At 39.9% G+C, this 24,746-nt stretch overlaps 1 protein-coding gene across 9 annotated transcripts in view; it reads left to right on the top strand.

The window, feature by feature from the left end:
* KMT2C (lysine methyltransferase 2C) overlaps positions 1-24,746 on the top strand; it is a 143,835-nt gene that overhangs the window by 6,576 nt on the left and 112,513 nt on the right. Inside the window, exon 1 of one of the 9 annotated variants that reach the window (XM_077936743.1) lies at positions 7,148-7,574. The exons of the other annotated variants lie outside the window; for them this stretch is intronic. The gene's annotated coding sequence lies outside the window, so the exon portion shown is untranslated. Of the gene's footprint in view, positions 1-7,147; positions 7,575-24,746 lie in introns of those variants that run through there. 9 annotated transcript variants of the gene reach the window in all.

Here is a 24,746-nt window from a genome sequence, read left to right as displayed (position 1 = left end):
TCAGGTGCTTAAGCATTAGTTCTTTTGTAGGCATTGCATCTTGGATTCTTAACAAGACATTTCTTGAGTGGTGGTGTAGTTGAATAGTTGTGTAGATTTCCTCTCTCCCTCTAGAAATGTCTTCAATGCTTAGGAAAGGTTTGAGTCTAGAAATATGGTCCATGTAGCACAGCATCCACAGGGAGAGAAACTAAAGGAATCAGTAGATTATGAGGTGAAGATGTTATCCTTTCTCCTAGGCTTTTAAGTTTGTGTGTTTGTGACTGTGTGTCTGTGTGTGTGTGCTCTTTCTGTTTTTGCAAATCAACCAGGAAGCACGGCTGAAAGGCAGCATATAAATCTTTAAAATTAATAAGGCGTTCAAGCTTTGTTTTTTTTTAGTGCAATGCTCCTATTGCCCATTTCTGGGCCATGCTGAATGGAGCACTATCAGAGCTAAACCAGTAGCAAAGCACAAAATTTTAATAATTTTTAATATATATATAGGGCACCTTTCATTCTGTCCCTAAGACTTATTAATCTTTCTGACCTTAAAGTCAGGACCAAAAGCAGGAACCACAATATCAGTTTCAGAACACAAGATATTCTTCAAATAACCAGACCTCAAACCATTTTGGCTTTAATGAGCATGCCCAGGTATTTAAACAGGGCCCAGAAATGCACCAGCAACCAGTAGAACTAGCACAGAACATGTGATAGAGTCATAGCACCTAACCCCAAAGAACACTCAAATTTTATACCAGCTGAATTTGCTGGGTCATTTTCTAAGGCAGCTCTATGGTAGAGCACATTGCATTCTAGTCCAGTCTGGGAGCAGGTGGCGCTGTAGTCTAAACCACTGAGCCTCTTGGGCTTACTGATTGGAAGGTTGGTGGTTTGAATCTGCATGGCGGGGTGAGCTTCCGTTGCTATGTCCCAGCTTCTGCCAACCTAGCAGTTCAAAAGCAAACCAGCACAAGTGGAGAAATAGGTACTACTGCGGCTGGAAGGTAAATGGCGTTTCTGTGTGCTCTGGTTTCTGCCGTGGTGTTCCATTGCGCCAGAAGCAGTTTAGTCATGACCTGGAAAGCTGTCTGTGGACAAATGCCGGCTCCCTTGGCCTGAAGCGAGATGAGCGCTGCAGCCCCATAGTTGCCTTTGACTGGACTTAACCGTCCAGGGGTTCTTTACGTTTACCTTTTTAAAAATTCTAGTCCTGATATAAACACATACATAACTCTACATTGACCCACTTTCTTTAGGTAAGTCAGATCCACAACTCAATTCAAAATTTGCTGTACCCCTCTACTGAGGTCATCTGATTTCTCTACCCATAGCATATCTGGATTATGCTTCAGCTTGTTCACCTTCATCTATCCCCAAATTGCCTCCAAAATTCTAGAATTCCACAACAACCCTGGGATTTATAGGTGGAAAACAAATAGCTATATTTTATCAGCATACTGATGACATTGCAGCCCCAACATCTGGATGACTTCCCCAGCAGTTTCATGTAGATATTAAACTGTGTGGACAAGGTGGAACCCAGTAGCACCCTGTCTGCCAAAGGCCCTGGGGCAGAAATCCCCCAGCACCACCTTCTGAGATCAGCCCTTCCTGGAAAAACTGGAGTCACTACAGTGCTATGCTTCCTCAGCAGAGATGATGGACAAATTAATTTGCTCCATATCTGGGAACAAATTGACTTGCTATGAACCTTTTAGACCATTGTGCACATTAGAAATCATTTAGTTTGTATCTCTTCAATCTGCTACTTACAGTTCAATAAAGTGGTCTGAGGGTAACCCTTAAACTTTACCCCTTTCTTAATACAGTACCTTGTTTTCTAGCAGCACATTGATATTAGAGTAGAAGGAAACAGACTGGGTGTGGGGAAAGCAAATGCCAAAAGGGAACGGAAGATAAATATTCATCCAACCATCCCAACTCCTAATGTGGGTGATGATACTGAAAGCAGTTGAGAAATCCAGGAAAACTAATAGGACTGCACTACTCCATCCATTCTCTGATGTATGCCATCCATTAGGGCAATAAAGGCTGTTTCCATCCCAAAATTTTCATTCTAAAACGGGATTGGAATGAATTCAAATAATCAGTTTCCTTGAAGCTACAAAGATTTTTTTTTTAAAAAAAGTCATTAATCTTAGACTTGTTTATGTATTGTAACTTCTTTTAAGGTATTACCTTCTACAACTCATCATGTAAAATATTAATATAATATATAATTTTGATACAATGCTAAATGAGTAATGAAAGAACAATGGAAGTTCTCCATAAAAGTGGAATTTCCCCTTCTCCTTTTTAACTGTTCCAGTACATCTTTGTGTACTCCTACTTTTTTATAGGTGTCCTTTGTTTGGTTTTCTGCAATCCACCCAACCACTTTTTATTTGATTTTTATATGTGTAATTTGGATTGCGACTAGTGTTTTCTCCACTAAAAAGCATGCAGTGACCAGATATAATCCAGATATTAGGTGATGTGAAAACACTAAGCCAGGTATAAATACTGTAACTTGGTGGTGGGGTTAATGCCTTTTCATAAGGAAAAGAGAAAGTGAGAGCAACACCGGTTGATGAGAATGCCACTAAAAGGTTTAATTACATGTAATCCAGAAGACTGGATCTAGAAGACATCTAGGAAGAAGAGGCAATATAATTATACATTACCTAATTGTGTGGGATCAAAACACAATATACATAAGCTTTGGATCCTGATTAAAAGGACTCCGTAAACTTGGTAATACTTCTGTAGACGCCCCCCCCCCCAAGCTGCCTTCAAAATGTTGGGCATCTTAGGAAGCATCTTCACATGCTGTGAGAAAAATTGGTTTGTGAGGTGGAAAAATTAAAAGTTCCATTGTATGTATATAAAACCTTACATATGCCTATATCATGAACCTGGTTGTGAATGTGGTGTTTTTCCAATGAGGTGTACAAACATGGAAGCCTGCTTCTATATGCATACTTCCTTTAGCTGGATCAAGGGATCTATGTGTTTCACTGTACTCTGAAAAGAGGTTGGTTAGGCATATCTTTAACATAGATTCTGACTTGTTTGCCTTTAGTTCAGATTCCTTATTTTTGCCTGTACCTTTGGAGGTTGGTATATTTCTGAGTATCTGCTATGTTAGATTGTTTGTTTTTTGTGTTACTATAGAACTGGCTAACTTCCAAGTTGTGATTGTGAAAATAACATATTATGTTACTTCTGAATATTATTAATTTGTTTTCCTGGGACTTTCATAGTAAAGGGAAGCACATTTTGGTCTCTGTCACTCACCAGAGGATCAGGGGGCACTGGAATGTTGCATCCCATGCCTCCTAGTAAGAGCTTCATGACAGGGGAAAGATCAGCCTGTCTCATTCATTAGCCGGAGAAGCAGCTGCTGCAGGTAACTTGCTTCCCTTCCCATGTTAGAAAGAATACTCTGCTTGAACAGTTGCCCTGGGGTCACAGAAGCATAGAGGGAGAACATTCTGGCCCCATCCTTTGGCCAAAGAGCAACAGCCACTAGTTCACATGAGAACAACAGCAGGGGAAGATCAACTTGGCCTGAACTGGATATAAATGCCTGCTTATACCTCAATTGCATCATCTGGCTGTAAACTGATCCCCCCTTTCCTTCCACTACCCTTCCTTTGCCCATCTTGTCTTCTTAGATCTTCCCATCATGCTTACAAACTGACTCTCACTTTTAAAAATTGATATGAGTGACTTCAGGTGATAATAAACATGATAAAAGAATAGCTTGTCACACACCCTCTCCCCTTTTGAAGTGCAGAGTAGGCACAGTCATTTGTGCAGGTCCTGTCCAAAGTTATGGGACTGAGCAAGTAAGTGGGCATTCCTGTAAGTAGGCTGATTCTGCTCATATTGCCACAACTGGTGTCACATCCTTGAGGATGGAGGTCAGGGTGATAGTGCCAGCTCACTGTTGTACCTAGACTCAAGGTGCCTCCCCATGGCAGGGATCACTCCGCTAGCTGGAGGTGGGACAGTTACCAGTCTATCCGAACTTGGGATGTCCACTGTTGCTGAGGCAGGCCTTTTTCCTGACAATCCACTTGGCCACTCCCTAGCAACTAGATCAGTACCCCCCAAGCCACTGTATCCTTCTCCAGAATTGGTTTCCAGACTCACATCACGTTCCTCCCCCCCCCACCCCCTGTCAATAAGTCTTTGTGGGGCTCATGACAATTGTTTCTTTGAGGGTGAGCAAACTACCTCACCACCTTGAAAGTGAGCCTGTTCCGTATTAAAATCCTTGGACTCCAAGGAATGTTTATTAACTATCAGCTGATGGCAGAGATTTGCCTCTTTTTACAGGATAGTTGAGTGGGTGAACCCTGTGCATTTAATCTTGGATGAAACTGATTATCTTGGCCCATTTTATTCTAGTTTCAGGCCTGATCTTGATATGCTTTCATTGCCCTGAAGGACCATGATGGATGGGAGATTTAGAATGAGATGTCAGTGTACTTTGTGCTGATGTCATCCAGAGCTGCTGCTTTTCAACCCTAACCACTGCTTGGAATCATGAATGGATGAGGGCCAATACAATAATATTCAGTCCATATAAGATGGAGGTTCTGTTGGTAGATGGCTCATCTACCAGCTCATCTCCTCCTCGCTGCCAGGGACCTCCCCACAGCCTACTCATTCAAAGCTGAAATCCTAAATCTGGCCTTTGCTTCTGGCTACTATCACCCTGCACAGAAGGGCCCCCACTCGCTCTTGCTTGGCAGTCTTGCCCTCTGATGGTTTCCTTGATGGGCCATCACTAGCCTTTGTTCTCTGCTAATGGCCCATCCAGCTGGATCTGTGGAGCTCACTGGGCATATTAGCATAACTAAATCCAGGGGGTTTGGCAAAGTTTAATCATACCTTGACTAATTTTAATTTTTACTAAATCCAGGAATTATGGGCAATCTGCCCCTCCCCCAACATCTATTATGCTATTTTTCCTTATGAGAAAGGTAGCTTAACAGATTTCATTGTATAAATATTCTGCAATATAGAAGAAGCAATTTTAAACTACAATTTATTTTTTAAAGTCAACTGACATGAAGTATCTCATTAAAAATCCTACCGTGTGCATAGTAATACCTCTGAAAAGATGACAGATACTCAACACATTTGTAGTTCTGGGGTAAGATATCCCATCCTCTGTATCTCATAGCTATTGTGAGTTATATATGTCTTTAAACTCCAGCTGACCAGCAAGCTCTTTCCCTAAGGGATGCCATGATGTCATATTTTATGACATCATGACACATGTTAGAGAGAGCTTGGAAAAAATATTGTCCTGTTAATCAAGGACCTAGGTTTTTACACACAATGCGTTTTTTTTATCCTTCACCCCAACATTCCTGATCGTCATACCTTTTTATATGTGAATTTATGTATAAATATTATCTTTGTGGAATTCTTTTTCTGGATATACACTCAGCTGAATGACACAAGTTGGAATGTTTTCCCATTGCCAATGTGTTGTGGGTGGATGGGGAGTGAAGCATGTATTTGTTTTCTTTATTAAGTTATATAACTTCATCTAACCTTTAAAATTTTAAATTAATATTTCTAACTATTTTACACAACACCAAGTGTCAAATCTAGGCTAGTTTCAACACTAGAATTTAAATCAGTCGAACAGACTGTGTTCTAGTCTGTATGAGACTTATTAAATCCTTATGCATACTCAGTGTGTAATATTGTTATTAGTGAGAATCAAGTCTCTCTCATCTTTCACAAACATTCTGTGGCATAGATAGCATTGATAGCAGAGTGGCTGTTAACCCAATAGATTTTATTATATTTTCATTTCATCATATTTCACTATTCTGAGCCAACATAAAATGGTATGCTGATGGAGGGTGGTGGATTGGTCCTGCTTAATTAAGCAGTAGCCACTGTTTCCAGATTAAAATTTGTTGCATTGTACAGGACTGGACACATGATGTAAATCTTGCCCTGACTGCACCCGAAGTTGCATCTGATACACTTTGTGTCAGATGCAGCAAAATTGCACTGTATCTATAAGGTTGGTGTATCAGTTACACGTGCATTCTGATTCTATTCGTTTCTTTCAAAGTAAGGCCCACAGATTTTTGAGTTTTAAAATTACAATCATAAGAGTTCCAAGTCGATGAGCATAAGATTACAGCCTTGCCTTTTTAACCAAACAGAAAATTTTGCATTATTGGGGAAAGTCTGAAATAGCTTAAGTTAAATAAAAACTATTCTTGTTTTAAAAACCATATGAATTTTAGCCGAAAAATAGGTTTCAATTTTGGCATGAAGATAATTGTTGATTTTCTAATAATCTAAAGAGTAGTATCAAGCTTATTTAATTTTGCACAAGTAAACATTGCTTGAAACATACAGTGTCGTCCTTGGTTTAAGACCTTGTGATGGATAGGTTAGTTTTGAAGGATAACTGGGTGAGTTTGTGATATTTTTAGAGGACAAGCTCAGGAATAAAAACTCAAGTGAAATAAAAGTTACATAACGCTTCCTTTGTTTCTGTTCACTTGAACTGTATTTTTGGCAAAAGCTAGTTGAGGGACTGGAAAGGGGACAGAGAAGGAAATGTTACCAGTGTGTCGAAAGTAAATTGAATGAAAACTCTAGTTTAAGATCGGACTGTAAGGTTAACACACATACATTAGAGATGGGGAAACTAAGTTTTTTAGCAAGAGAAAACAAGGCCTCTCTTTCCCTGCTTATGGAACTATTCACGGGGGGCAGACTGAAGCCCCTAACGGCCTGAGATGACAGGTTTCCTCCCTGCTTTGAGACTATCCACAAGCTTTTAGACATGCAGCTCTTAACTCAAATATGAACGTGAGTTCCGTCAGACCATGAAACCCTCACCTTGATTTTCCCAACATTTCTGTGCCGGCAGAGAGCTTATTGGAGAGTGAGGGTTATTGTGCTTGAGTCAATATCAGTTTGTCAAACACAGTACATTGTTACCTGGTCAGGAAAGAGTTAAGTCAGAGGCTGCTTTCCTAGCGAGTGTGGCCGGAGCTCCTCGTTCCGGATCCTTGGTGGGAGAAATCCAGTCCGCACATTTGTGGCGCTCGGAATAGTCGGATCTACTTTCTCCAGCCCTGCTTTTTCTTCTTCTTCTTCATTCCTCCCCTCCCCTTCTCCTCCTCCTCCTCTTCCTCCGGCGGCTCTAGTGTTGGATGGGGGACTCCTTAAGGGGTGAAGTTCCGCGGCGTTTTGGGGGGCTCGGAAATAACATTTGTGAGCAGCGCCCGCAGTGGGGGTGAGGGCAGGACTCGCCTGGGGGAGCGCCTGCCAGTTGTCTTCGCCGAGGCTGCTAGGGAAGCAGCTTGGGAAGTGAAGTGTTGTTTGATTTGGGAGAGTAATATGGCTGATCTAAGGGAGTGCTGAACAATTTGTCTCTCTCCACGCGACGCTGGGCTTGGATTCTAACATGTAAATAACTTCTTCCTTCGGGTAATCGGCTTGGGGCACCGATGCCTGCTCCTTCATCCTTCCTACGGGTTTTGTGAAAGGTTACGCGGTTGTGGATGACGTTGTGCAGAAAAAATTGAACGGTGGTAAGTACCCTGCCGTCAACTTCTTTGTATTAAAGGGCAAAATATGACAGGAGCCCCGGAGCTATATATGGCAGACAGGCTATTTTACAGTTCTGTGAAGATGGATGGTGGGTTGCAATAACGATGGATAGTAGTAACCGAGGCACCGTGCGGGAAAGTTATCCGAATGGCTTAAGTTGACATTTGAGATATTTCGGAACAGTTTGTTATCTTTGCTTGTCAGGAAAACGTTTATATCCATGTGTGCTGAATATTCATAATAACAAGCACAACACTCTGCAGTCAAGTGAAAAATCCAGCTCTGGCGTAGCAACTAATTTATAGCTAAAATACATTTGTTCAGATATCAGAAATATACTTATTTTAAATGACATATGTGACTTTTGTCTCTACTTGAATGCTGCATTTTTCTTTGCTTGAATAGGATATACTAGAGAATATGATTTATAGGTTTAGTAAAGTCACTAGACTCTCTTTATTTTTGCAAATAATTTAAGGAATCAATGTAAATACAGAACTTCAATAGAATGTTTAATATAACAATTCCTGCCTCTAATAAAATATCTTTAAAGAGTGTATTCTGGAACATTGTAAATTAAACATAGTATCCAAACATTTTCAAATTATGATTGGTTTTCTACAAGAAATAGGTCATAAGTGAAAGAATAGGTTATGTAACTAGTTTGTTTCAGTGAACTTGATACACAGTATAAGGAGTTCTCTACATATAAGGCCTATAGGGTTAATTCCTTAGTATCACTGAATACCTATAAAGTTTTTTAAAAGTATCAAGTGCTAGATATACATTATGACACATCAGTCACCTATCCTATCATAAAATTGGAGTGTTTAATTTTATTTGATTTCTGAATTTTTAACATAGCAGAATTGCATTATACTTCAAAATATCAGCACTTTATACACATTATTAGACTTGTGCCCGCTTGAAAATATAATGAGGCAGGTAGGTCTGCCTTGGTTTTACAAAGCTATTGCCACTACCATACAATTGTATGAAAAGTTCTTTTGAAAAAAAAATTATGCCTCAATAAAAATCCTAACTATAGCTATCCTAATAGTATACTGAGAGTATACAAGCACTGCTGGTACTATTTTCATGCACAATAGGAGAATCCCTGTAGTACAATGCCTTGTAGTTGAAAATATTTTTAGCTGTGATACTTTCAAGACAAATACAGGGTAAGGACAAGATACTGTTCTGTCAGCAGTGCAATGCAGCTGCATTCATGCTAAGCCATTCATTAATGTCTCTTTAAAGAGCACTATACAATAGTTTCTTAATGTTATGAAAGCAGTTGCTCGATACCTCTTGAATACAGCTGCCTCAGACACTACTTGTGCTGATGTATCACAGATCAGGGACTCCTTACTATACTGGGTTTTTTTATACATATGAATAATACTTAGCTTCAAATTACTTTTTTGTTTTAAACCTACTATGCTTACTTGTGCTAGTTTCATCATTTCCAATTGTAGTGACTGACCAACCTTTTTGATTCTGCATCTCTACAATGTAATCTCAAATCCTAGAATAATGAAAAACGTAGTTTATTTGTAGTTTCTTCTTGTTTTGTTTCTTTGGCATTTTATATTACACTAGTCTGATCATTTTTATTTTCATTTTTTGTCAGTTCAGCCTGGAAACAGGCATAGTTATTCTTGTTGTTCACCACGTTTAGCACAAGCAACAATGTATTTAAAAGTAAAGTACATTATATAGAATATATTTCATTCTTTCCCCTGCCCTCCCCCAATGAGTAATGTTTCTAATCAGACTCTGTAGGGACTGAGTAAAACAGCTCTTTACCAGCACTGTTCTATTCATATTTATTTGGAAGTAAGTCCCACTGTGCTCAATGAGGCTTACTTCCTGGTAAGTTGGTAATGCTTCTGTTTAGTTCAATGGTACTTGCTTTTGAGTAGATATGGCTTGGATTGTGCTGTAAGATATCCTGCGATTGTGAAAGCTATTCAGCTCTAAAACAAACGAGCTTGAAGTGATATTTCTGCTCTCTCATTTCCTTTCCCTTGTCAGTTTTTTGTTCTGTTAGAAGCAGTGCTTTTTTTTCTTTAAAAAATGTTTAGGGGTACTCTCATTTTCCTACTCATTGAAATACTACCCCTCAATGAGGCCAAACTTAGATTCACAAAATGTTTAGGGGTATGCGTACCGCTGCGTGCCCCCAGAAAAAAAGCACTGGTTAGAAGTATGATTTGTCTTGTTACTCTGAGGAATTCCCATATCTGAACAGTAGCCACTTACTGTAGTTTGTTTCTAGTTCAAGTTGTAAGCATCACCCACCCACAGGCAAGCCTTTCAGGGCTACTTCCAGCCACTTCCACTTTTGAGGCCGCTAGCCATAATGAAATGAAAGATGTAGCACCCAAAACCAAAATAAGGCATGAAAAATAGACTGAGACATAATCTGAATTTTGAAACTTATCTAACAAACACTTTCCTAGCCATTTCAAGCTGAAAGTATGTGCCACATTTTAGTCCACTGTACATGAAAACAAGTCACAAAACTTATCCAATACTAAAACATCAACAAGTGTCTAAATTTGAGGCCCCCTTTGAGCTCGAGGCCTCAGGCCAAATGGTCCCCCTGGTCCCCCCTCTGATTGGTTCTGCACACACACGTGTGTTAATAAGATCATAAGACGAGCCTTACTGGATCAGGCAAATGGCACAAAAAGAATGCAACAGCAATAGATAGATAGACAGATAAACAGGAATTCAGAAGTAGCAGGTTCTGACCTTATGAATCAGGTTAAGCCAGGGCAAAAATATGTATCTTCACAAGATGCCTGATGTAAATAGATGGTGCTTTACATATGGCAAGCAGAAGGGAATATTTTGTATTGCAGTGAAACCATCCAGTGATATTCCATAGGATATGGTACCACAAGTAAAATTTCCCCAAAGATCTAAGTGACTCTTCATAATGTAGCTTATCTGCAGCCTCATACTTGGCATTGCTTGGGATTTCTAAAACAAAAAAATCAGTGCAGTCTTGAAAGGTTCAACTCGCCCTTTTGATTCAACATCATGTCCAGTTGTATCCAAATATAGTCTAAAGCCTCTTCTTTGATCTCAGGAACCACCATGTAAAATTTGGTTACAATATCTTAAAAACTTTCCAAATGCATAACAAACAGACAGTTTTCTAAAATATAGAAAGAAATGCATTTGTAGCAGGCTGTATACAGCACAGCAGACAGGGCCTTTTTAATGTGAACTTAACTGGAGATGGGTGCAGGTTTACAGATGATTGTTGAGGCATCAAACAAGGAAGGGGGAAGGGAATGGAAAGACTTGCATCCAAAGGGCTGGGCAGGCTGCAGAGTTTTCCAGGTGGAAGACTGGGCTGAAAGCCCGTTTCTCCTTGGTATCAAGATTGTGGCACCACAGTTGTGGAGGTGTGAGATCTCTCTTTCTCTGTGGAAAAAGGGTTTGCACCACATGTGGGGTTAGGGAGTGCATTTAGCCCTCATAAAGTGTAACTCTGTTGTAGTCCCTATTTGCAATGAGTCTCAGAGGACGTTGAGCCAGAAGTCCCTACCTGTCCTATTTCTTCTGAGTCTTCTCCAGTTCTAATATATGCAGTAGGGAAGAGGCACTGCCTGACTGCCCCAAGAGCCAAAGCCTCAGGAGGAGGTAGCAATAGGATTTTTCTGTTTGAGGATTCCCATTTTACCACCAGCTGGATCTGCTGTTCTGTGTGCACTTCCACAGCTGTATAAAGTATGCATTGAACAAAATGCTTTAGTGGCGGAGGGCAATCAATCTGAGAGCTGTTGCCAAGCATGGAGTGGACTAAGGCTTTTAAAAACTGGCTCTTGCAGCCAACTGGTAAGTGAATGGCCACAGTTCCTTTGCAAGTCTGCAGAGCAACTTAGAACCCACTGGTTTTCCACCTCCATTTCTCAAGGGCAGCACTCTGCTTTCCCCCCCTCCAATTCTCAATGGCAGCAGTGGAGGGCAGGGTGGAAGAAGCAGTAAAAAGAAGGATGACAGGGGACATTCTAGCAGCATATGGCGGTCTGAGCCTTGTGGATACATTGAGGTGGGGGGAAGTAGTCCTCTTGGATTGCTTCATAAGCCATTCACTGTAATGTTATTTGAGAGCAGCCTAGCCTTGGAGACTTGGGGTACTAAGAATAATATTAAGGGAATGAACACTTTGTTCTGCCTTAACTTACCAGTGGTGCCCATGTAGCAAACTACATCTGAGACAGCCTTAGAAAGGTAAATGACTATATCTGACAGTTAGACAGTTGGAAAATAGAGAAGATTGTCTTACTCCAATATGAACTTTAAGAAGAGGATAGGAGAAATAACAAGAAAAACCTTGGTAATGTTTTATATAAGATCCTACTAGTAAGGTTGAAAATTTCAGGTGTGTTGTAACTTAATTGTGAGGCAAAAGAGACTACCAGCCACACCACTTGTGATGGAGTGCAGGGAAACAAAGTAACTGCCATTCAGTTAATTATCTGTGTGGTCACATTTCATTATTGACTATGGAAGTTAAAACAAAAAAGTTCATACCCAAGAAGCCCTGCATTCATGCTTAGGAATTCTGAGGGTAATATAGTCTCTAAACCATGATAAGTTGTGGGGGGTTGGGTGCAGGTGGGTATCTTTTCTGTCATGTAAAAAGTGACACCTGAAGAAGTGCAAGCAAAGATTTGATATAGACAAGTGTTGTCATGTTTTTAAAATACTGTGAGGAGATGTGCATATTTAAATGTATGAGCCTTATCAGTGCAGTTCTGTTCCTAAACATGAAATATTAGCTGTACTTTACCGATTTTTTTTAAAAAGTCACTAATGATTCACTTTACTGCATGCAGTGGCATTATTTCAGTATATACTGTATAATGGATACATAAATTAGCTTTTATATTGTAAGATTTTAAAAAATGTAAATAACTCCCAGAAATCTAAAAACATGATTGGAGTGTAATGGGGGAGGGGAATCATTAAGCACTGGATGAGATGTTATGTACTGTCACTATCATGGTGCCTTGTATGGTATAAGAAATAAGATACTAACTCTAGGAAACAGCTTCTTTTCTAACTTGAAAGGAATAACAGTATGTTAAATTAATTATTTCAGTCATTCTGAAAGAAGAATTGTTTAAAGGGGAACATTTACATCTTACAGTATTTTAATGATCAAGTGCATCTGTTTCCCATGACACCAACAGGTATACTAAGAGCAAAAGGGGTGATTCCATATTGTCTAGAAATGTAAGACACCTGAATGCTGACTGACTTTTCTGCAGGGGACTATAGACTTGAGTCTTTAGTGTTTTTCAGCCTAGTCATGCTAGCTTTTACTACTCCTGTAGTATGTAGTTCACTTGTGAAGATGAAGGCTGTCTGGAATACATTTGCAACCTGAACAGTAAAGTCAGTCTGACATTAGTGATGCTGTTTACAACAGAAACAAAACCAAAATATGCTGAAGCCTACATTATGTATACAGGAGACATGAATAGAAGAGCTAGATCTAGCACTCACACAACTTAATAGAGGACAAGCCAGGGTATATCTTAAATTGCCTTGCACTCCCTATTCTTTCTGGGAAATTCGAGATATTTTCTCATTAATTAAGATACAGTATGAAATTCTGTAACAACCAGTAAATAAAATAAAGACTCTTCTTTGGTACAGTTAGTATTTTACCTTACGGGAATTGTTTGCACCATCGAATCCTTTCATATTCCTCATCTGTATATAAGTTTGGGCCCACACTCTTGTAGCAATTACAGTGGTACCTCTGGATGCGAACAGGATCCGTTCCGGAGCCCCACTCACATCCAGAGCCGAACACAACCACTTCTGCGCATGCGTGTGACGTCATTTTAAACGTCTGTGCATGTGTGAGCGGCGGAACATGGAAGTAATGTGTTCCGTTACTTCCGGGTCGCCACGGAGCGCAACCTGAAAATGCTCAACCTGAAGCAATTTCAACCCGAGTTATGACTGTATATATGATCCATCACCTTTTAAACTTGCACATATTCAAAGATCCTGCATATTAGGGTATTATGTTGGGGAAGGGCCATATCTGAGCAGTAGTGCACATGCTTTGCAAGCAGAAAGTCCCAGGTTCCATCTACCTAGTGGCATCTATAAAAGGCTGGGAAAGACTTCTGCCTGAAACTATGGAGAAGTTTCAGAGTTATCAGTATTAAGCTAGATGGTCCAGAGGTCTGACTTGGTATAAGACAGCTTCCCATGGGTTGTATCTCTCTAAGTTCTACTTGGAGTAGACTTATAAAAACCAACAGCCCTAAGTTAATAATGCCCATTAATTCCAGTGGGTCTATTCTGAATAGAACTGTTTCAAGGACTTGGATCTCCTCTTGTTTGGTGAAGTATTGTCCATCTGAGCAGATATATGAACTGACAGCTGGGAAAAGTTCTTTTCTCTAGTTTCAACTAAACCATAACAAATGGGAGGGTTCTGGCTCTCATTGGTTTAGCTAGATCTGTAGAACAAATTTAACTTTTTCTTAAAAGCAATTAAGTTTTGTTGAGAAGTACAGCCTTCTATGGATCAGGCTTTCTTTGCTCTATGATTAGGAATGGATTGTTAAGGCTGCAGTCCAATAAAGGTTAACCTGGGGATAAGTTCTGTTAATGCGTCTTCTGATCCATTAAAAGAAAAAGTCTTTTAAAAATACATTGCATATAAACTAAAGTAAATGAAGTACCTATTTCAGTGCAAGGAATTTTTTTCTGTTCATGAGAACCCTGCAGAAAAACAACCATTATAAATATGATAAAAAGTTGTATGTTGAATTAATCTCCTTCCTTTACATTGTTCCTTCCTCCTCCCTTTCCTCATATGACTAATCTTTTAGATTGCAATCCTGAGAGCAGGGCTATGTTTTATATTTATTTTGTGTACAATACATAGTTGTTTGAGGCACTTTAAAAGAATTACCAAAAGGCCTACCTAGCCTTTCCAGTGAGTTCTGTTATTGGGTAAAGATAGCAAGGTAGAGTTTTCAAGGAAACCATGTTTTGAGATTAGCAATCATAGTTTTGAGTTTTTGAGGGTCCCAAATTATATACAGCATACTGCTGCATTATTTGTATAAACGCACAGCATAAACACAGTCTTTGTCCCAAATAACTTGTAGTTTTGAGGAAAAAGTGCAGCAGGTGGGTGGGACAGATGTATAGCATAAGAACATGAAACATTCTGGCCAACATGATTAGCATATGCTCTTGCCCACCAGCTGCTTTGTCTCGTATCAAATTGTGCCATTCTTTTCTATTCACATCTGCATACTGCAGAAACACCTTCGTGTTAGTTTACAGTGCTTTCTTGTTTCGAAATTGTTCTGTTAGGAGTGACACCAAATAATTTTCTATGGCTGTTTGAAATTAGCATTCTTCATGAAATTGTTTAAATATGAATGACACTTATGGATCTAAATGATATAATGACATTCCCTGCTAGTATCTTTTAGCAGCATAATATTCCATTTGGAATTGACAGTGACTTTAAAAAATGGGCATTAAAATTCAAAATCTAACTTTAAAAATACTGTTGCGGCAAAGGTTTCTTTTTTTTTTAAAAAAAAAGCTTGATTTACAAAGAGAGTGAATTTATTGTGAATGTAACACTTCCCATTAAAAATTATAATCTACACTTACAGTGTCCTAAAACTGAATAATAGCATTCTATTAAAGACTTTCTGAGTTAATGGCTCCTTTTCAGTGTGTGGTAGGGGGAGAGAACCATAGGAGGGGGACAACTAAAACCTGAACTTAAGCTTTTTAAACAAAACAATTACAAATGTGTCACACCAGGATTCCAAAACCTCAAGACTATATTGGATAGTTACTTGAAAATGCAACGATGACAGAGAGGTTAGCCTACTGTGTTATCAGGGACGCGGGTGGCGCTGTGGTCTAAACCACTGAGCCTCTTTGGGCTTGACGATTGGAAGGTCAGAGATTTGAATCCGCGTGACGGAGTGAACTCCTGTTGCTTTGCCCCAACTTCTGCCAGCCTAGCAGTTTGAAAGTACACCAGTGCAAGTAAATAAATAGGTACTGCTGCGGTGGGAAGATAAAAGGCATTTCCGTGCACTCTGGCACTCATCACAGTGTCCTGTTATGCCAGAAGCAGTTTAGTCATGCTGCCCACATGACTCGGAAAGCTGTCTGTGGACAAACGGAGGCTTCCTCGGCCTGAAAAATGATATGAGCGCTGCACCTCATACAGTGGTACCTCGGGTTACATACGCTTCAGGTTACAGACTCCGCTAACCCAGAAATATTACCTTGGGTTAAGAACTTTGCTTCAGGATGAGAACAGAAATCATGCTCCGGCGGCACGGTGGCAGCAGGAGGCCCCATTCACTAAAGTGGCGCTTCAGATTAAGAACAGTTTTAGGTTAAGTACGGACCTCTTGAACGAATTAAGTACTTAACCCGAGGTACCACTGTATTTGCCTTTGACTGGACGTAACCATCCAGGTGTCCTTTACCTTATATTTACTTTGTATTTACTTTGTCATCACTACCACCACATATTAGATGCATTATGTGCACTCGCTTGTGTTTTGTTGTGTTCAGTATAAGATTTGCACCACCTAGCCCTCAGAGCATTCCTGTAAACAACAGGGCATCTGTAGCTTACTCTGATGGATTTAGAAATGACCATGTCTATGGCCCTTTTCATGTTGCTGATCCACACTGAGACCAAGGTTTTGATGGGGGTGCCAGCCATATCATCTGGAAAATCTCACAGAGCATTTAGGAATTTATCAGCCTCCATGGGCAAATCGTCTTAATGGGGGAAGTGTTGCTGCCAATCCAAACCTTCCTGGGAAATGTTCTATCCATCACAGTGCAGGGATTACCACTATCTCCTACTGAACAGTTGTGTAGCTGAGGGGGAAAAGGTATTGAGGGCATGACTTACTTTGTACATCAGGGTAGAGATGTGCTGAGACAGCCACATGGTTGTTATGGTGGCCATGAAGTCTGGAGTTCTTCCAATCAAGGCAGCTTCCACATGGAAGTTGATAACTCCTCATATCAAATGTCTTGGGGTTTTCCAACATCACACTATACAAGAGACTTTCTTTGTCAGTTTAGTTTGGGAGACTGATGGGCATCAGGGTACTAGCAGAATATCCATTCTGTCTATCTGACCCAACCTCATAGTTCAGATCCTGTTCCTAGGCATTCTGGGAAGGGAAACAGAAGCTTTATGAATGACAGCACTCTGTGCCCTAGTCTGGACTGGTGTTGCTCTGAATATTCAGGCAGTCAAAAATGACTAAGGTGTTTCTCTCAAAACGCCCCCCCCCCCACTCTTCTGTTCATGTTTAAAAATTAGACAATATAAAACTCTAACTTCTCAGAAAAACTACTGCTCATAGGCAATTCACACAGCCCTAACTTATTTTTATTGTGTTTATCTATTGTGAATTAGAGCTTGAAAAAAGTTGAGTGAGAAGTATTCACTATTTCATCTCTACCGATCAGGTGCAGTACAGATGGCCACAGGAAAACACCCTGCTGCTTTGACATTATTCCTTCAATGGGAAATGGAAAGGCAGATTTCTGACACAAAATAGGTTTTATATACTCACAGCCTCACAGTAAAAACTTAGACCATGAAAGCAGAAACAAAATTTAGTTGCATGAACACTTGCCATCAAAAAATTGGGCACAAGCCAATTTGTAAAATAAAAACCAGAAACAATGGTTTGATATACATCAGCAGTTAGCACTTTTAACATTGAAAGAGTCAAAATTCAACTAACGATCTTCAGAAAAACGCTTCTTGTTTTTCCCAAGAAAGAATTTAACCAGATAATTAACGTCTATAACTGGTACATGCTTAGTTATTGCAACATGCAGACTGTACTGTATTTTGTATGTACACTATACAAGTTCTTTATCTCATTGAGTCACTCTCCTTACAGTATCTTAGAGATTATTATGTTATTTATATTCTAGGCATAAGGATTAAGATTTTAAGATTCTATTTTTTAAAATAATTGTTTAAGATGCCATACTTTATTAGGGCAGATGACCATGTCCTTCAAAGAGGATAGGGGAGCCACCCAGAACTCTAGAGAGATAACAGCAAATTACCTATACATTTTCCTTGCCAGATTAGGAGTCAAGCCACTATGATATTTTAAGCCTGCAGATCAAAGCATTCATAACGGTTGCGCCAAACTGTATATAGCTGAAGTTTCATGTCATGCCTACCATAAATGCATGGAGATAGCAGGCTGACATGTTAGAATATCGCTACAAATAATTAATGTGTTTTATGCACAGTAGATTGATTTAAATAAAAATGTCCACTTTGAAATTCATGTATTTCCTCAACGTACAAGAAACAGAAGTATACAGTACTGGTAATTTTAGAATTTTCTAAATAGGTCTGCTGAGTTCTTTCATTAAAGCTTCATAAACCAAAACAGAATGTTGTCAGTAGAATATATGGAAATTTTAAGTTTTGAGACCCCTTTACTTATAGCCTGTTCTTTGTTCTAGATTTTATTGTAATGTCCTGAAAACATCTAAAAGTTTTAAACTGCTTTTGAAATGTCTTATGAGAGTTTAAACTTTTTCACAAATGATTTATAGTTTCAACGCTTATTTAGTTTTTAGTTTGCTAGGGACAGAACACTGTTGTGCTGGGATAGTCTTCCCTAACCTGGTGTCCTCCAGGCCCTGGCTGCAGCTGATGGGAGTTGTAGTCGGAAACATTTGAAGGTCACTAGGTTTGGGAAGGTTGTGGTAAGGTGCAAAAAGTTATTAATATGTGCAATTATTGATAAAACTGTCTAAGTATCAATGGTAACACTGTTGCTTATGACCGCCAATGTTACAGTGGTGCATATGAGAGAATAGAAATATATTATGTGTCAGAAGTAGCCAGTGTGTTGCCAGCTAGGTGTTGTAGACTGCAACAGCTGCCATCCAGGACCATTTACCTGGAGTACTAGGACTGATGGGAATTGAAATCTAGCAACATATGGAGGGCACTTCGTTGAGTTTCTCTGCTCTGATAATTTGATCCATTCCCCAACCCCTCTATCCTACTGGTTTTCTGGCTGCACAGAAAGGAACTAGTTCTTTTTGGCCCGTGGAGATGTATGAGCATTTTTTTCAAGGTTCGTAGAGGGCAATATGTGTATTTAGGATAATGCCAGTGAGAGAGTCCCATTGCCTATTTTATCTGTGACTAAAATTGTGATTGCTCAATAATATGAAATAGGATTTGTCAGTATTTGGGCAAATATAGTCAAATATTTTTGCTTACAAAAAAAAAAAAAACTATTTAAAAAATCCTGATTTGGCAAGTGCCTTGAGTTTGCAGAATCATGTGCCCACCAGGGGCTTCTTTATGTGTCTTTGTTATCTGATTGGAGTGCACTGAACTCAAAACATATTCAGGGAGCTCACTCTCCATCATCAGTTGTGGCACTAAGGGATGTTCCTCCTACAATCCACTCAGCCCTGTCCCAGGATCCTGATCTACATTCCCCAAGCCACTGAACCCCTCCCCAGGATCAGATGTTCCTTGAGGCTGCAATTTCACTCCCTTCATCCCACTTGGATCCTCCCACAGGTCCCCTAGCTCCAACCCTCTGATCTCCTCCCACTCCTCCAGATCTCATGACCTCCTCCAGGACACCTCAATGGGACTCACATGGTAGACTTCTTGGTATATCTACTACAATTTAACTGTAGTAAATCTGGACTTCATGGGCAATGCTGCACCTCAACCCTTAGGTATTAATCCTTCTTCTCCATGTATCTTGCATGATGATAGGAGGAAGAGAGATGAAGACTGGATTTCATGTACACAAAGATTTTCCTTTTTGAAGATGAATGAGTAATCAGCATGCCCCTCTTCTGGCCAGTGTCCCCAGTCTCTCCCTTTTAGAACAGGTGGCCCAAAAAGGGAGATTGTGAGTGGGAAGGATCTCTGTCAGACTGGTAGAGCTTGAGGCAAAACAAGCACCAAGTGGTATTGACTGGTGGAAAGCAGCTTGGTTTTATTCTAAACAAGTTACTCAAACTAAGGAACCAGGTGAGAGGTCAGGAGATAATTTACAGCTCCCCTTTTTATCACCTGGCAATTGTAGAACTAGATCATGCAATACTGCTTTCTGGCCTGTTGCACTGGTGGCATTTAAGCCTTGTAGATTGCTCTTATATATAAAATATTTTATTTTATTTTTATTTACTGCAGTTCTTTCCTTGTCCCCTTAAGCTATCATTACATGCTGTGATCACTTTGGAAATAAAGAGACAGAAACTGGGAAAATAATTCTGAGCATACATAATGTGGCTGCCAGTTTATTAACTGGAGCAGTGAGGTAGGATCAATTAATATCACTTCTGCTAAGTTTGGCAGGTGGGCTCTGCTCACATTCTCTGCTAGGATTCAGGGTGAGGGGAAATGTAGAAGGGCCTTCGCTTTGATGGGTACCTGACTCTGGAATGATTACCCCTTAGAGTTACATAGGGAAATAGTAAAATGAACTTAGTGAATGATTCTTTTGATGGCTTTAAAAAAAGGTGTAAAAGGCAATAATATGAAACTGTATTTCACTGGAGTTTTGAACATTTTTCAGTGGTTATAAAACAGCTTCAAACATTAACACATTTTTAAAAATCTTGCAGGGAAGTTTTTAGACTTATTTATTAAAATGCATAAATTAAAAACCCAGTCTTTAATATATGTAGATCTACTATTGGATATTACAAGAGTGTGAAAAGAGAAGTAAATTGTGTGTCCATGTTGTACCTATGTAAACAGAACTTTAAAATCAATTGAACATTCATTAAAATGCCATCAGAAATCTTAAAATGTGAAACTATCATCATTAAAAGAGGTACAAATTATTTAATCAAATTTATTGAATTTTAAAATGAAAGTACAGTGGCAATGTATGCTTCTGTGGAAAGTTATTTAACATTAGGTGAAATCTCCACTTCAAAAAAGTAGTTCACTGAACTGGCCTAAAAGAAATGTCAGCTACAAAGGAGTCAGACATTGACTAGCCACATTTGCCAGCTGTGTGTAAAAGCTACTTTGGACATAAAGGGATTTCACGTTTATTATGTGGGTGGGATGATGTCAGTTTGGTTGATTATGCCCCTTTCAAGCTGCTGTGATAATTACCTGCTTGTTACTAGAAGTGTCGAGCCCATTTTCAGTACTTGTTTGCTTTTGCTGTCATGCCCTAATTGCTATATAATTTTGTCCCTGCCAATTACTGCCTTGGAGTAAAATTTGGTGTAAAAAAGTTGCAAAAAAACGATACCCATGTAGCCTTCATAATTTTGACAGATTTTTTTCCAGTTATATGCCTTTATTTGTAATCTTTGAAGTCCAAAACCTAATTTAAAGCCTACAGAAGCGTCCCACACTTTTATTTGGGTGCACACCAACAGTATACTTTCTTCTCCTTTTTTCTTTTCATATGGCTGTGAATTAGGGTTAACTAAGTGTAAAATAACCCAGTTTATTGGTTGTTGCTAGTAACAAAGTACATTTGCTGAAATCATAAGCATACTAGAGCTTGGCAAACTAAACTTTATGCTCCTGGTCAACCATTCAATTACCAGTTCACCTTGACCAAGCCTCTACTTCTCAGTTGGTTTCTATTATTATTATTACTACTACTACTACTACTACTACTACTAAAGGAGATAACATTGTTATGTTTCATTTGGTGTGAGACTGAATGCATGAAGGATTACAAAGCACGTTGCATATTAAAGTTGCAGTGCTATGCATGCTTTCCTTGGAGTAAACCTAATTGAAGATGGTGCAGCTTCTAAGTAAACAGGTATTGGATTACATTGTAAAAGTGTTTCAAAGACATAAAGCCACACAACCTTCTTCTGTCCTAGAGGTGTAAAAGCCTGGGGGGGGGGACCTTCTCTCCCTCCTAGACTTTCCCCTAGTTCTTTTAAATGGAAGATTTGGAAACTTGGAGGAACTTGGGGCTGGGGAACTATGAAATGTCTCTTGGAATGTCTAGTGTGAATATTTGTATGAAATGCAGTCTACAGTAGTGAATAATTCCTTGAAGATAAAAATGAAGGCTTATATTCAGAACCAGAGATTATTTCAGAAAAGAATGTTGAAAATAGACTGTTTCATGTGAAGTTGTCTGGGTCAAGGTTTGGAGTACAGTGCTACTAAATGAACTGTTCTGGCTGTTGCCTTAGTTACATTTAGTTTTAAGTCATTCAGTCAAATAACTTTTGGCAAGTTTGAAAATCCTTGCTTTAAAGTTGTAACTGCTGCCACCTTTTCTGCACCTGCGATATGACCAGCCGCTGAATTGCTTAGATCTGTGAATATGTATAATAAAACTGGCAATTCTTTTAATTGCTAGTACTAATAGTGTACTTCAGGCAGTAATGATATGGTGTGCATGAAAACTACATAATCTGGATAGCTCAGTTGGTTAGATAGTGGTTCTGATAATGCCAAGGTTGCAGGTTTGATCTCCTTATGGGACAGCTACATATTCTTGCATTGCAAGGGGTTGGACTAGATCAGGGGTCTGCAACCTTTAAGACAAAAAGAGCCACTTGGACCCGTTTCCGAAGAAAAAACAACAACTGGGAGCCGCAAAACCATTGCGACATTTAAAACAAATATATCTCCGGAGCCGCGATCTGACAGCGGGCAGGAAGGTGACGTCGGGACGGTGCGTGACTAACGCACGCATCGCCCCCATGCGACGTCACAGCCAGTACAGCGCCCGCCACAGTGAGGAGTGTCGGGGCGCACAATGCGCCTCTTCCCCTTGCTAGTATCCGCCCCGGAGCCGCGGCAAAGATGTAAAAGAGCCACATGCGGCTCCGGAGCCGCGGGTTGCAGACCCTGGACTAGATGATCATCAGTCCCTTCCAGCTGTATGATTCTACCATTGCCTGAGGAAGGGTGTTTTGTGTTAGCTCCATAGAGTACCATAGCTGAGCTAAACATTTGCACCTGCTTTCCACTGTTGCAAATGAAGGACAATTCAACAACCTCTTGAACACTGTCTCAAGATTTTCCTCAATACCTTTCAGAGAATTAAAAAGTTTTAGTTCCCCAGATAATTGCACTGTTGTAATAATTTTGTCTTCTACATCTAAAGAATAGTAGATAGAGATGCCTGCAGGCACTACAGATTTTTTTTCTTTACTTTTCCCCAGTTATTACTGAAGAAAATTCATATACCTCAGGCATATGCTAGGGAACACTTTTAGAGCAGCTGGCTGTACTAAAGTTGATGGCGGTCTGGAGCAGACAACCTTTGCTTTAATAAATGGAATAGGATTTCATTTGGTTCTGAAGTCATTTTTGGAGCAGTGTGATATGTGGATGGTTTATATTTATGGATTGTTTCCCAAGCTCTGGGCAAGTATTAAAACTCGAAGAACTTGCATGTTTTGCATCTGTGTCTGCTGACCAGTCCTGCATTGTGAGTGTATGGGGCATTAGGGGAGGGGCAGTGTCTCTGGTGGGGGACACATTGGGCTCCTTCTGGAGTAGTTTGTCTGCCTTTAGTCCCTACCCTGCTCTCACCTCTAACATGTGGCCCCTAGAAGCTGACCGCAGCTACACTCTGGGAAACCGGGTTGGCGGGCTGGCTAAACCAATGGGTCTCAAACCCTCAGTGAGTCAGGTGAGTTAGGGACTTGTCTCTTCCCTGCATGTAAAGACAGGCTCTGGGGGACTGAGCAAACATGACCAATAGCGAGTCCAACGATCAAGAAGGTGGTTTCTGCATGTGCTGTTGTGGGAAATGAGGGGCAGATGGGCCTTGTCAACCTGGGAAGATAGCCCATCTAGGAGAAGGAAAACTCTGATCTAAACCTCTGCAGCCTTATGGGGTATGTTCAGGAGAAGAAATGGCTAAGGAATAAACCCAGGGTTTGTGTTCCCTTCGGCATGAAGGACAGTGGAGGCCGTGGTGTCTTTATGATATACAGTATTGTTTATTTACACACACATACAGTCTGAGCCTACAATTTAGGGGTTCCCAGCATTAACACCCCAAGAGGGCCTTCCTTCTCCCATAGCAACAGCCTTGAATTGAAGCAGAGATCAGGCATGGTTTTGTCTTGCAGGCTTTAGCCTGCACCTTGTATCTGGCACAGAGCCACTTTCCTTGTTACCTTTGTTTTTCTAACTGCTTAGAAAGACAAAGTACAGTGGTACCTCAGGTTACATACGCTTCAGGTTACATACGTTTCAGGTTACAGACTCCGCTAACCCAGAAATATTACCTCAGGTTAAGAACTTTGCTTCAAGATGAGAACAGAAATCATGCAGCAGCAGGAGGCCCCATTAGCTAAAGCAGTGCTTCAGGTTAAGAACAGTTTCAGGTTAAGAACAGACCTCTAAAACGAATTAAGTACTTAACCCGAGGTACCACTGTATACTTAGAGGGTCATTACCTCATCAGGAAGCCAGCTGGCAATTCCAGGAATTGAATCCATGCTGGATCCAGGAATTAGAAGGAGACTTAGACATACAGCCTATCCTCCCTTCCAATCTCATAACAATATGTTCATAGCAAATTTGTAGACATATACTGTGGTTGAGTGCCACAGGATCTCAAAAGCACCAAACTCCTTTGCCCACAAGGAGTTGCTTATGTACTTCAATGGAAAGGGCTGCCTTACTTTACAATTTTAGCAGGACCATTTACCAAGCTAATTTTTTTCTAGCTATGCCAAATTTGTTAATGAAAGAAAATAATGCAAGCTTGAAAACTCCAAAGAGCTGTTGATCTTAGAAGGAAGCTTCACGAGATTATAGTTTAATGTTATGAGCTACAAGCAGCTTCTGTGTGGTTTAATAAATATAATAGTTCAGAGGCAGTTTAAGGAAATTAATGAAGATTGTCTTATTTGTCATGTGCTTTAGGAGCAAGCCCAGTAGACATACCTTTAACTCATTCTATCCCTGACAGAGGAAGCTTAGCAAGAGAATACAAATGGTGTCATATTAATTGCCTTTTCCCTTCATTCAAGACGAAACTCAAATTTATTTACCGCTTTTAAAATCCAGTTCTAAAGAGCTCAGTGTTGGGTTCAGGAGTTTGTTATCGAGTCATCCCAACAGC

Source organism: Podarcis muralis, chromosome 12 (genome assembly GCF_964188315.1).
Source record: "Podarcis muralis chromosome 12, rPodMur119.hap1.1, whole genome shotgun sequence".
NCBI classification, from domain to species: Eukaryota; Metazoa; Chordata; class Lepidosauria; order Squamata; family Lacertidae; genus Podarcis; species Podarcis muralis.
This window is presented reverse-complemented; position numbering and strand designations above follow the sequence as displayed.